The sequence below is a fragment of the Callithrix jacchus genome, chromosome 4 (genome assembly GCF_049354715.1).
Source record: "Callithrix jacchus isolate 240 chromosome 4, calJac240_pri, whole genome shotgun sequence".
Classification (NCBI taxonomy): Eukaryota; Metazoa; Chordata; class Mammalia; order Primates; family Cebidae; genus Callithrix; species Callithrix jacchus.
This window is the reverse complement of record NC_133505.1, coordinates 69,247,317-69,262,293: the sequence shown is the minus strand read 5'-3', so window position 1 is coordinate 69,262,293 and position 14,977 is coordinate 69,247,317. Positions and strand designations below refer to the sequence as shown.

General features: G+C 36.7%; 1 protein-coding gene across 1 annotated transcript in view; it reads left to right on the top strand.

Annotated features, from left to right (window-relative positions):
* Positions 1-14,977, top strand: part of EYS (EGF-like photoreceptor maintenance factor) — a 1,911,700-nt gene that overhangs the window by 1,575,788 nt on the left and 320,935 nt on the right. The gene's annotated exons all lie outside the window — the stretch shown is intronic.

Below are 14,977 nucleotides of genomic sequence, written 5' to 3'. Positions count from 1 at the left end.
AAAATACGTGTGTGTATGAGTTCAGATGTTCAAGATGAAAGGATCAGAAATCAATCTTTTAAGGCCTGAGTTTTGATTGGTTACTCAGAGGAGTGAACACCCCTAAAAATACTAAAACCCAATAAACTGAGCACAAAATAAGTATTGGAAGTGGAGGATAAAATTAAATACTACCTGGTATTTGTAAACTGAACGTATGTAGGTTTTAGGGTTATATTCTCAGAACTTACATTCTCCATCAGAGTAAATTGGCCCAATATAGAACTGCGAAATAATGGATTACAAAGAAAATGAATTTTTTTAGAGAAATCTCAAATGAAATGGCAACAGTGAAGTTGAGTTTTTCAGCTTTTGTAATGCCCTTGTTCAAAGTGGGTACTTGCATGCTACTAAGAAATGTTCAGGAAACTCAGTGGCATGCTGGTTTTTAAGAATCATCTCTCCTCACGCCTGTAATCCCAGCACTTTGGGAGGCCGAGGTGGGTAGATCACGAAGTCAAGACATCAAGACCATCCTGGTCAACATGGTGAAACCCTGTCTCTACTAAAAATACAAAAAATTAGCTGGGCATGGTGGCGCGTGCCTGTAATCCCAGCTACTCAGGAGGCTGAGGCAGGAGAATTGCTTGAACCCTGGAGGTGGAGGTTGCTGTGAGCCAAGATCACGCCATTGCACTCCAGCCTGGGTAACAAGAGCAAAAATCTACCTCAAAAAAAAAAAAAGAAGAATCATCTCTCATTTGTAGCATTTGCCACTTTCCCTGGAATAAATACTTACACCATGGCCTATTTCAAGCTAACAATGTGAATTCACTGAATGTGGCATTTAGAAAAGATATGCAAAATTAGCTTTCATGAGCTAGTGCCAGCCTGCTCCATCATCCCTTCAGCACTCCTCATCATCGTGTTCACAGAGGTTAGAAATGGATGTCAGGTCAAAAAACAGGAAGCTTTCATCCTGTTTTGGATGCAAATTTATATTTGTGCAGTTATAATTGTCATTATGTGAATGCTTTTACTGGGTAAAGAAAACAAGGGAATTCTGGGTATTTGCACATTTAGAAGTGCTACCAGGAGACCATGAAATCTAGAGAATATGCTGTGAGTCCCATTGCACATGAATTGGATAGTGTAGTCAGAAGGAAAATCACAGTTCTTGGAAAATCTCCAATATCTCGTGATGGCTGGTTGTACATTCCCTTGATGACTGCTCCGGTTAATCAAGGGTTTAAGTGAAGCTCTTGCTTCAGTGGTCCTCAGGTATCATCACAGATCCTTTTTTAATATCAGTATATCATAGGAAAATGGCTTGGTTTTCTCTGTAATTTATTATAAAGTGTATTTGTGGGCTGTTTTGTCAGAGAGAAGACTAACTAAAATATTCTAAAACTAGTGACCACCACACAACTATCATCCAGAGGCAGAAAGTCCTCAGAACAATCACTTATTAGAGGTCATGGAGTGCTCTTTATACAAGCTGTTTGTATGGTCAGGCTGGCCAACTCTGTGATGTTTTAAACAAAAACAGGATGCTTTTTAAAAACAGTGTGTTTATATTGCTTTTATTTGACAAAGGTCCTGATACTGTGGCTTTTGTGCCTGATCCTTTTTTGATATTGTTTAACATTTATTTTGTGCTGAGTTGCATGGACAACCTCAAAAAATATGGCTGTGCTGACGGGGCTGTATGAAAACCATCCTACCTTTAGGAAACAGCATTTCCTTAAATTTGCTTACCCAGCCATGACAATCACACTGGATAAGTAAGTGTATGTCTCTGGACAGCTTCACCCTTACTGCCTAATGTCTAATCTTTGAAATATATTTTCCATGTTTTCCTGTTACAAACAGGGAGCTAAAACAATCATGCTATCAATTAGATCTTAAGACAGTCTTTGTAGGGACCAGATTCCTTTCAGTGCCTCCATCTCTGCCATGTACCTTTACTGCCATCTGCTGATACTGCGTCTCTGGGCTCCCGGTCTCCCATCCCAGCCATTCTCCTGTAGAGCTGTCACTAGTCAGCTAAAACTTCTGGCTGAGCATGGAAATCATAGTGGCTAACAAGTGAACTTACCCTCTTTCTATCCTAAATGTAGCCTAAGAAGATTTTTTGAATGAAAGTTCTGAGCCAGTGCTTTATTCATACGTTACCATTCGCTTCAGAGCTATAGACTTACATTTATTCCGTATATATTAAGGCAAATTATTATTGGTCAGAAAGTTAATAGTTATTAATCTGGAAATAATTAAAATCTGGAATATAGATATTTTTGCATTTATTTTTAACATTTAACTGAAAGGAAAGAAAGGAGAGGAGAGCGGAGGGGATGGGTGGGGAGAGAGCAACAGAGAGGAGAGGAGAGGAGTGGAGAGGAGAAACTTATTAGCTATGTTAATGCATACCCAAATCTAAAACAAACAAGCTAGTGTTTTTATTGGGTAATTGCCAAGCCTAAAGACAATAGAAAAAAACATTTATGTTTTACACCTGCGAAAGCATTCAGTATCATCATCAATTTTGCAATATTCCCTAGAAGCAGTTGGTGCTGTTCAGTTTTGTTACTGTTATATCATGGCTTCATGCTGCAATTATACATGAACTATGGTTTGCACACCTTCGGCCCAGACCAAGATACTGCTTTAAAGCATTTAATTTCATTCTAGTTTAATGCCAGTAACTCATATAACTACCAGATTTGATAAATAAACCATAGGTACGTTAAAAAGAAAAAAATCCAGACGTTCTATTTCTCTCTGGAAAGAAAACAAACCACTTTACTTATGTGCTTTTGAAATATGCCACTGGAAAAAAAAAATGTGAGACAGATGCATTCAAATGCCTTTAGCACAAAACAAACCTGAGATGGAAAAGCCAAAGAAATTAGTTCTTCCAAATTTAAAGCCTGAAAAATCATGAAGGCACTACCAAATGGCTTGGTTAACTTTTTTTCATCTGCCTCTCACAAATTAAAGACAATTTTCTATTTTCATGTCCCTTCAAAGACAAGGACTTAGTTTGATCTTTCATTTGTGTGTTTCCTATAGTAAAAAAAAAAAAAAAGAAAAGAAAAGAAAAGAAAATGTGGGATTTTGGGTCAAGATGACTCTGTAACTTCACACTTTTACATGCTAGCAATGATAGAAAAAATAGAAGAAAACTGAAAACAAAGGCAAGTTCAAAAATGGGGCAAACATATCTTTAGACAAGAAATAGACAAATCTGCAAATCAGCAAAGAAGCTAACAGTGCATTCTTGCTAGGATGTAAGTCTAGAAATAGAAAAGCTTATCTCCTATAAGGTAAAAGGAATCAAAACTATTTGCTCAAAAAGATTTGTGAAAGGTTTGATATAGATATAGGTATATAAAGAGAAATAAAATGTATAAAGGAATATAAGTTTATTCATATATATATATGTTCAGAAAAAGAAAAAGCCTGCCATCTGGAATTCTGACTTTAGCAGGCTGCCAGCCCAGGAAGAGAACAGAATGCAATCCAAGTATCATGACCTGGATTATGCCAAGCAGTCTGTCAGCTCTGTGAATGGATCTGTGAATATTTCCAGTATCATTGTAGGACAGAACTACCAAATATCTTTTATCCAAGATTTTGGTTTCAGTGTCAAAAGATCAAGTACAGTTCTCATTCAGCAGGTAGGATTGGGCACAGCAGAAGAACATAGGACATGAAGAATGGGAGTAGGCAAAAAGAAAGAAAAAGAAAAAGAAGTCCCATTCAAAATGGGCCTGTACAGCACAACATTGGAACCGGTGTTAATATTGGAAAAGGAACCAAGAAAATCAATGAATGGAACAGGAATCATTCTAGATGAAATAATTTTTATGGAAGAGTCCGAAAAAACTCTAAAGTATTTTTTAAAACACTAGAAAGCATAAATGAAGGAATAATTTTACTATTTAAAAAGGGAAATTACAGGAAACAGCCCTGTCCACCTTCTCCCCCACCCCACCCACACATACACACACTGTCAATGCCACCAGTGCAAATGCACACATGGAGGCTGGAAGCCCTGCACCTGCCCACACCGTGTGCCTGCCACACAACCACCACTATCCGGGCAGGAGCATCACATCCCCACTCCCACTGTTATTCTGCCTCAGCCAACATGCATGCATCCTACTGCCCTGCCATGTTGCAGGCATGAGCAACAGATCCTGCTTCTGCCACCCTGATGCAGTGCTTTGGCAAGCATCCCTTCACCAGAGTGTTTTGGCAAGCAGACAGGAAATATCTCAGCCCCGCCATCACAGCGGGTTCATCACCTCAAGCAGCCACAGAGAAAAAGCCAGGAGTCTGGCAACAGCCTCACCCCTAGAGTTAGAGCACACAGCCCACAAGTGCTGAGCTGAGCCCTGGCACCCTTAAACCTTCCAGAAATGAAGCCAGTTGACTGAACCCACTTTGTACCACAATCAAACCCACAAGGAAATCAAAGAAGATAAAAGCAAACAAACAAACAAAAAATATATCCAAAGGATAGCAACTTCAAAGACTGAAAGCATATCAGCCTATACAGATGAGAAAGAACCAGTACAAGAACTCTGACAACTCAAAAACCCGGAGTGTCTTTTTACATCCAAACAACTAAACTAGTTCTCCAGCAATGGTACTTAATCCAGCCAAAATGGTTGAAATGACAAAATTGAATTCAGAATATGGATAGGAACAAAGATCAAGATGCAGGACAAAGTCAAAAATCCAAGGAATCTAAGGAGTACAATAAAAACATAGAAGAGATGAAAGATGAAATAGTCATTTTAAGAACAAACCAAGCTGGTCTGAGACAGCTGAAACTCTCTCCAAGAATTTTCTGACACAATTGCAAGTATTAGTAGAATTGATGAAGTGGAGGAAAAAAAATCTCAGAGCTCTAAGACCAGTTCTCCAAATAACTCAGTCAGACAAAAATAAAGATAAATGAATAAAAGATGAATAAAACCTCCAAGAAATATGAGATCAGGTAAAGGGACCAAATCTACTACTTATGGGCATCCCCAAAAGAGAGGGAGAGAAAGCAAGCAACATGGAAAACATGTCAGAATATTGTCCATGAAAATTTCCCCAACCTCACTAGACAGGCCAACATTCAAATTCAGGAAATGCAGAGAACCCCTGCAATATACTATATAAGATGACCATCCCCAACACATAGTCATCAGATTCTCCAAGGCTAAAATACATTTAAAAATGTGTCAACGGCAGCTAGAGAGAAGGAGCAGGTCACCTACAAAGGGAACCCCATCAGGCTAACTGCAGACTTTTTAGCAGAAACCCTACAAGAAGAGATTAGAGACCTATATTCACTATTCTTAACGAAAAGAAATCCCCAACCATGAATTTCATATTCAGTTAAACTAAGTTTAAAAGCAAAGAAGAAATAAGATCCTTTTCAGACAACTAAATGCTAAGTAAATTTTTACCACCAGACACGCCTTGCATGAAATCCTTAAGGAAGTACTAGATATGGAAAGGAACTACAACTACCAGCCACAACAAAAACTCAATTAAGCACATCGACTGTTGACACCATAAAGCAACCACTCAATCAAGTCTGCATGATAACTAACAACTTCATGACAGGATCAAGTCTGCACATATCAATATTAATCCTGAATGTAAACAGGCTAAAAGGCTCAATTAAAGGGCACCCAGTGGCAAGTTGGACAAAGAAACAAGACCCAAATATTCAAGAGACCCACCTCATATGCTATGACACCCATACACGTAAAGTAAAGAGATGGGGGAAATCTATTAAGCAAACAAAAAATGGAAAAAAGCAGGAGTAGCTATTCTAATTTCAGACAAACAAACTTCAAACCAATAATGATCAAAGAAGATATATAAACTTAGTACATAGTGGTAAAGGGTTCAATTCAAAAAGCAGACCTAATCATCCTAAATATATACACACTCATTGCAGGACCCAGATTCATCAAGGAAGTTCTTAGAGACCTACAAAGGATCTTAGCTAACCATACAATAATAGTGGGAGATTTAAACACCCCACTGAGAATATTAAACTGATCAGTGAGGCAGAAAACTGACAAAGATATTCAGGACTTGAACTTGACACTTGACCAAATGGACCTAACAGACATCTCCACCCAAAAACAACAGAATATACATTCTCATCTGCACATGCTGCCTACTCTAAATAAAGGACAACATTTGGCATGAAACAATCTTCAGCAAATTTAAACAAACAAAACCATACCAGCCATACTATCAGACCACAGTGCAATAAAAATAGAAATCAATACTAAAAAAATGATTAAAATTATACAATCACATGGAAATTAGATGACCTGATTCTGAATGACTTTTGAGTAAACAATGAAATTAAGGCGTAAATCAATAAATTCTTTGAAAATAATATGAATAAAGATACAACATCCAAGAATTCCTGGGGCACAACTAAAGAAGTAGTAAGAGGGAAAGTTATAGTGCTAAGTGCCCACATCAGAAAGTTAGAAAGATCTCAAATTAATAATCTAACACTACATCCAGAGGAATTAGAGAAATAAGAACAAACCAACTGCAAAGCTAGAAGACAAGAAATAACCAAAATCAGAGCTGAACTGAACAAAACTGAGATGTAAAAATAACACACAAAAGATCAAAAACTCTATGTGTTTCTTTTTCTAAATAATAAATAAGACTAATATACTGCTAGGTAGGCTAATTTTTTTAAAAAGACTAAAACACAATCAGAGATGACAAAGGGGACATTACAACCAACCCCACAGAAAAACAAAAACTCTTAGAGACTATGAAAACACCACTATGCACACAAACTAGAAAACCTAGAAGAAATGACTAAATTCCTGGACACACATATCTCCTAAGATTGAACCAAGAAAAAATTGAACCCCTGAACAATCCAATAATGAGTTTCAATGTTGAATCAGTAAGAAAAAGCCTAATAACCAGAAAAACCCCAGTACCAGATAGATTTACAGCCAAATTCTATCAGAAATATAAAGAAGAGCTGGTAGTGTTTCTACTGAAACTATTCCAAAAAAATTGAGAACAAGGGACTCATTCTTAATTTATTCTATGAGGTAAGCATCATCTTAATATCAAAACCTGGCAGAGACACAGCAACAAAAAAAAGAAAACTTGAGACCAATATCTTTGATGATCATCAATGCAAAAATTCTCAACAAAATATGGGTAAACTGAATCCAGCAGCACATCACAAAGCTTATCAACTGTGACTGAGTAGGCTCTATCCCTGGGATGCAATATTTGCATAAACATATGCAAATCAATACATGGGATTTATCATCTAGAACTAAAAACAAAAACCACATGATTATCTCAATTCATGCAGAAAAGGCTTTTGATAACATTTAACATCACTTCATGTCAAAAACCCTTGATAGACTAGGCATTGAAAGGACATACATCAAAATAATAAGAGCCATCAATAACAAATCCTTAGCCAACATTGTACTGAATGGGCAAAGGATGGAAGCATTCCCCTTGAGAGCCAGAGCAAGAAAAGCATGTCCACTCTTACCAGTGCCACTCAATGTAGTACTGGAAGTCTTAGCCAGAGCAATCAGGCAACAGAAAGATATAAAAGTCAACCAAGTAAGAACAGAGAAAGTCAAACTATCTCTCTTAAAGACAGTTAATTCTATACATAGAAAACCCCATACAGACAATTTATTCTATACCTAGAAAACTGCCCAAAAGATCTGCTCCTAGGAGTCTCAGCTGCTAGATCTGATAAACAACTTCAGCAGTTTTAGGATAAAAAGTCCACATTTTAAAAATCAGTAGCATTTCTATACATCAAAAACATAGAAGCTGAAAGCCAAATCAAGAATGCAATCCTATTCACAAGACTCACAAAAGAGTAATACCTAATAATACAGCTAACCAGGAAGGTAAAACATCTCTACAATGAGCATGACAAACACTGCTGAAAGAAATTGGAGATGATACTAACAAATGGAAAATCATTCCATGCTCATGATTAAGAAGAATCAATATTGCTATTATGGCCCTACTGCCAAAAGCAATTTACAGATTCAATTCTATTTCTACCAAACTACAGATGACATTTTTCTCAGAATTAGAAAAAAAACTATTTTAAAATTCATATAGAACCAATAAAGAGCCAGAATAACCAAGGTAATCCTAAGCAAAACAGCAAAACTAGAGGCATTATGTTACCCAACTTCAAACTATGCTACAAGCCTACAATAACCAAACAGCATGGTACTTGTACAAAAACAGAAACATAGACTTATGGAACAGAATAGAGACCCCAAAAGTAATGCCACAGACCTACAACCATCTGAGCTTCAATAAAGTTGACCAAAAAAAGCAATGGGAAAGGACTCCCTATTCAATCAATGGTGCAGGGATAACTGGCTAGCCATATGCAGAAGATATAAACTGGACCCCTTTCTTACACTGTAGATAAAAGTCAACTAAAGATGGATTATAGACTTAAATAAAACTATAAAAACTCTGGAAGATAACCTAGAAAATACCATTCTAAATATAAGCCCTGGCAAAGATTTCATGACAAAGACATCAAAAGCAATAGCATCAAAACCAAAAATCAACAAAGACCTAATTAAACTAAAGACCTTTTGAAAAAGCGAAAGAAACTATCAACAGAGTAAACAGACAACCTAAAAGATGGAAAAAAATATTTTAAACTATGCATCTGACAAAGGTCTAATACACAGATTCTATCAGAAACTTAGATTAACAAGCCAAACACAAACAACCTTATTAAAAACTGGGCAAAGAATTTAACAGAATTTAACAGACAATAAAACATACATGTGGCCAACAAGCATACAAAACAATGTTCAACATCATTAATTATTAGGGAAACTTAAAACCACAATGAGACACCATCTCACACTAATAAGAATGGCTATTAATAAAAGTCAAAAAATAACAGATGCTGGAAAGGTTGTAGAGAAACAGGAACTCTTATACACTGCTGGTAGGAATATAAATTAGTTCAGCCATTGCGGAAAGCAGTTTGGCAATTTCCCAAAAAACTTAAAACAAAATTACCATTGAACCCAGTAATCCCACTCTTGGGTACATGCCCAAAGAAATAAAAATTGTTCGGCCAAAAAGACATATTGCAGGGCCGGGCACGGTGGTTCACACCTGTAATCCCAGCACTTTGGGAGGCCAAAGTGGGTGGATCACGAGGTCAAGAGATCGAGATCATCCTGGTCAACATGGTGAAACCCGTCTCTACTAAAAATACAAAAAAATTAGCTGGGCATGGTGGCATGTGCCTGTAATCCCAGCTACTCAGGAGGCTGAGGCAAGAGAATTGCCTGATCCCAGGAGGCAGAGGTTGCGGTGAGCAAAGATCACACCATCTCACTCCAGCCTGGGTAACAAGAGCAAAACTCCATCTAAAAAAAAAAAAAGACATATTGCACACATACATTCATCACAGCACTATTCACAATAGCAAAGGCATGGACTCAAACTAAATGCCTATCAGTGGTAGACTGAATAAGGAAAATGTGGTAAATGCATACCATAGAATACTACACAACCATAAAAAAGGATATCATGTCTTTTGCAGCAAAATGGATGGAGTTCTAAGTGAACTAATGCAGGAACAGAAAACTAAATATCACATGATCTCACTTATAAGTGGGAGCTAAACATTAAGTTCTTAGCTCAAAGGGAACACAAAGAAGGGAGCAACAGACTCTGGAGCCTACTTGAGGGTGGAGGGTGTTAGGACAGTGAGAGTCAAAAAGACTACCTAACAGTACTATGCTTATTACCTGGGTGATGAAATAATCTATACACCAGGACACACAATTTATCTATATAACAAACAGCAACATGTACCTCTGAATCTAAAGGTTTTTTTTTAAATGATTACAATTTTAATAATACTTATTGCTGCTTATATAAAGAGTGGAAACTAAATTCTAATATTTTCAATTAAAAACATTTTATAATAAAGTATCATTAAAATATCAGTTAAAATATGGGGAAAATTATAAAAGCATAACAGGCAGAAGTCAAACAAAAAAATAAAAATTTTGAGAATAAAAAATTCATAGACATTTAAAACTCAGTAGATAGGATCAACTGTAGTCTAAAAACAGTTGAAAATAATGACAGCTAAGAAGACTACCAGACAGAAAAATTAAGAAGTTTTTTAAAGAGTAAAAACAAGATTAAGAAACTCAGAGGACAGCTTAACAGGCTTCCATAAAATGTCTAACGTAAGTTCTACAAATAGAGATTTCCGTATATTAGTCCATCCTCATGCTGCTATAAAGGACTGTCCCAGACTGGCTAATTTATAAAGGAAAGAAGTTTAATTGACAGTTCTGCACGGCTGGGGAGGCCTCCAGAAATTTACAATTACGGCAGAAGGGGAAGCAAACATGTCCTTCTTCAGATGATGGCAGGAAGAAGTGTGGAGCAAAGAGGGGAAGAGCCCCTTATAAACCATCAGATCTCATGAAAACTCACTCACTATCACAAGAACAACATAGAGGTAACCACTTCCATGATCAAATTACATCCCATGACACGTGGGTATTGTGGGAACTACAATTCAAGAAGAGATTTGAGTTCGAATGCAGACAAACCATATTATTCAGAGAATACCAAAAAGCAATATTGAAGATGATTCAGGTAAAAATTTTCCAAAGTTTGAGGAATTTTTTAATTTTAAATATTTAATTTTTGCAGATCTATAGTGGATGCCTATATTTATGGGGTATATGGGATGTTCCAACACAGATAAACAATGTGTAAATCACAGCAGTTTAAATGGGGTATCCATCAACACAAGCATATATCCTATGTGTCACAAAAAATCCAGTTATTATTTATTTTAAAGTGTACAATTAAGTCATTATTGACTATAGTCACCTGTTGTGCAATCAAATAGTAGCTCTTATTCATTCTGTCTAACTATATTTTTGTACCCAGTAACGGTCCTGCCAATCCCCCAGATTCTACTATACTTCCCAGCCTCTGGTAATTATTCTATCTATGTTCATGAGTTCAATTGTTTTAATTTTTAGCTCCCACAACCAAGTGAGAAAGTTTGTCTTTCTATGCCTGATTTATTTTACCTAACATAATGATCTCAAGGTCTATCCATGTTGCTGCAAATGACAGGATCTCATTATATTTTATAGCTGAAATAAATGTGTCTATGTCTCACATTTTCTTTATCCATTTGTCTACTGATGAAAACTTAGCTTACTTCCAAATCTTGGCTATTACGTACATAGATGTACCTGGAAGGAAGGCATGGAATCTAGGAAACAGAAAAATGTTGAAAAATTATTTAATTCTTGTTTTTTAATAAAAACTGAATTTTTGCCTTAAGATATAAGATTTAAAAACATATATTCAGTGTCCAAAATTTAGAAAACACAAATAAGCAAAAGACACAATTAAAAAATTATCCTCAGGCCAGGTGCCGAGGCTCATGCCTATAATCCCAGATCTTTGGGAGGCAAAGGCAGGAGGACCACTTAAGCCCAAAAGTTCAAGACCCACCTGGGCAACATAGTGGGACCCTATCTCTACACACACACACACACACACACACACACACACACACACACATCTTCATTCCTAGTGAAACAGGAAAGTTCCCAGATTACCCTCACAGGACATGCAACAGGGGTGTGACTAACCTGTGTTGTAATCCTGCAGCTCAAACCCCTAGGACTGGCATGCAGATGTGCAGGTACAGAGGCCAGGGTGAGTGTTTTGGGCTCTCAGTCCCTCAGTAGCATCTAGAGGTGGGTATCTGTGACTCCCAAAGCCCAAGTGGGCATGTGTTGCAGTGTGCTCCTTTAGCTTTGCTATGTACAGATGGCTTATGTGTTAATCAGCTCAATGGACCCTCTGTCTTATTGTAAGGCCAGAGGGCCAGTGTGACAGTCTTCTGTATCCTGAGCTCTTGCCCAATGTCCCAGAAGAATCACATCATACACAGGCTTAAAGGAAAAGTACAAAGTTTAATTGAGGGATGGAGTTGGCTCTCAGAAAGATGGATGGGAGCTGAAAGGGGGAATGGAGTGGGAAGATGGTCTTCTTCTGGAGTCGAGCCATTGAGCAGCTGGACTCATCTCTGACCGCCCCCAGACAAACTCCCTTTCATATCCAGACATCCCTCCTCTTCTCTCTTTCTCTGCTACATCATTCCCATGGCTGGTCTCCTAGTCTGCTGGTCTCAACCTTCAGCTTCTTCTGTGTGTGCCTGCTAAGTTCTCAGGTTTATATCAGCACAGGATGGGGGGGGCATGGTGGGCCAGAGTGGTCATGGAAAATGCAACATTTGGGCACAAAAACAGGAATGCCTGTTCTCATTTAGGTCTGTGGGCATAGGCCCAAGGAGGGAGCCTCACCAGAGAACCTGCCCTTCTCTACCCAGTACTTTCCTGCCCACCTCCCATATCACTAGAAAACAGAGATAGACACTGTTAATATTAGTAAGAGTAGCTCTGGTACTATCCTATGCATATTTTTATTAAAATTATATTGTGTAATTTGATTTACATATATTCCTTTTCGTATTTCACACAAATATCTCTCTGTGTTATTATTATTCTATAGCTCTTGTTTAAGAGCTGGATAAATTATTTAAAATACTTGATTTAATTAATTAAGCAATGCACTCTTTTTTCACAAGGCTTTCATTTTTTTTTTTTTTTTTTTTGATAAACTGAACCTCCATTTGGGCAGGTCTTCTAAAAATCCACAGATTAATTGTCTTTTCGAAATCAGAATGTTTCTTCCACTATTGCTTAGTATACCTGAAGATTATAAATCTAAAGTACAAAAATGTTAAGGACACTGGAAAAAAAAGTTTCATAGAGTTTTAGCTTTTAAAATAATGCAACTTGAGTATTTGATTTTGAATTTCATTATGAGCAATATTAGTAGAAGTGGATGAACACTTCAACTTGACTGTGTAATTTATTTTTACAAAAATCTCTTTAGAGATCCCTGTCTAGTCAGCAAATAATTGCTTTAACTTGGATTTTAATATTAGCACTGAATGATTTATGTACATTAAATAATGTGATTTTCACTAACCATTTATGAGATTAGAATGATTATCTCCCTTCTGTGCATAATCACACTTCAGGGAAGAAAGGTTAAGTGGTTTGCCTAAGATCACTCAGCCAGTCAACGGATTATCTCAAAATAGGATCCTTAAGTCTTTAAATCATTAGACTCGGCTGGCCTCAGCAATACTGGAGAGGCATAAAGGATATGCACTTAGTCTCTTCCACAAATGATTTATGTGGCATAATACCTCATTTGTTTATAGCGGTTTTTTTTCTTATGACACAATTTGGTCTATAAGTAAACATGAGTCATCATTAAAATAAACATGATATGAATTAACATGTGGAAAATATTCTGGGAGACTTAGCAGGACAGTTTCCAACATAACATGTAAACCAGGCAGATAATATAAACTATCATTTGTGGAAGGGTCAGAGGGAGAAAAGAAGGAATAACAGAAAGCAAATAGAGTAGAATAGCTCCCTTTGGTGGAGCTTCAGTTCCAGGTTAGATTTCAACAAGCTCTGAATGAAACAAGCAAGATCTTGTGCATTCCCTGCGAGCAATTTTCTCCATCTCCAGTATAAAATCATCCATACATATCAACCTGGCCATACTCACACTGATAGCAAATGTGCTTCATATATTTTTACAATACACAATTCACACTAAATGGGAAACTACAGAATTCAAAAATTTTTAACTGTGACCTGATCAGAATTAGAAATGACCTTGTTAAATTAGAATAGAAGCCAAAAAGGTAGTGGAATGATTTACTGGAAGGACTGTATCAGATTGGTATTACCTAGCAGGCGGGAGAAGGAACCAGCCCACAGCTGTGCCTTTAAGAGCAGTAAAGGAAAGGAGCTTAGGGTTTGTTTTTTTTCATTCAACTAAATCAACAAAATTATTTTAAGAAAAAGTAGTACTAAACTATTTAACCAATAATTATTTAATAAAATTGACTTTTTGTTTTAAAAATAAAATGATCAGCTTCTCCTGATCTGCGAGGAACAGCTCTGGTTTTAAAACTGAAAGTCCCACATCCTGGGAAGCTCCTCAGGCCCAGGCAAACAAGAAAGTCTGGTAAAATAAAAAATAAAAATTAAGTGTGATCATTGCTCAAAATGTGAACAATACAAAGAAGCAAAAATGAGAAATTAAATCATCTACAGTCTCAGTATGCAGAAACAGCCACTGTTAATCTCAGTAAACATATTGTATTATCTCTACGAAATAAACTTCATACAATGCAAGTTACTATTGCTACAGTATGGCAGGTACCACAGTAATATTGTTTGGATTTTCTTTAAAATTCTAAATAAACGGTTTTAAAAAGTATGTATGCCAAGCACCTTAGTATAGGTAACTTTTCATATGATTGCATCATTTTACAACCTCAGATAAATTTTCAGTTGTGTATTAACCATTTCTGCTATTCATTCCATAAATTTCCTTAACCTTATACTTTTCTTTATCTCTAAGACACAGTACAAGCTGGTACATTAGCAGCATGCTTTCTGAGTTCTGATTACTGTATCACAGTGTAATTTCACTCCTCAGGGGTATGCAGTCTTTCATTTCTTATTCCATTTCAATTTTCCTGTAGGCCAGGGAGGGGAAATTTCTACCTAGGGAGTTTAGCATCATTTAACATTGATGTTACTTATCCAACAATCTCCTACATGAGTGAGACCATATGTCCACCACAGTTAGCACTTAAAATTTATCAATACCTACTTATATACAAGAAGCTCTTTTTGTTTTGTGGGAGGTTTAACTTCCTGAAAGCATTCCAAGTCCAGTTTTAAAGTCAGTAGGAGTGAAGGAAAATAAAATGTAGTGTTAGAAAAGAAATACATCTTTTATCTACTTGAAAATGTCCACACTTGGC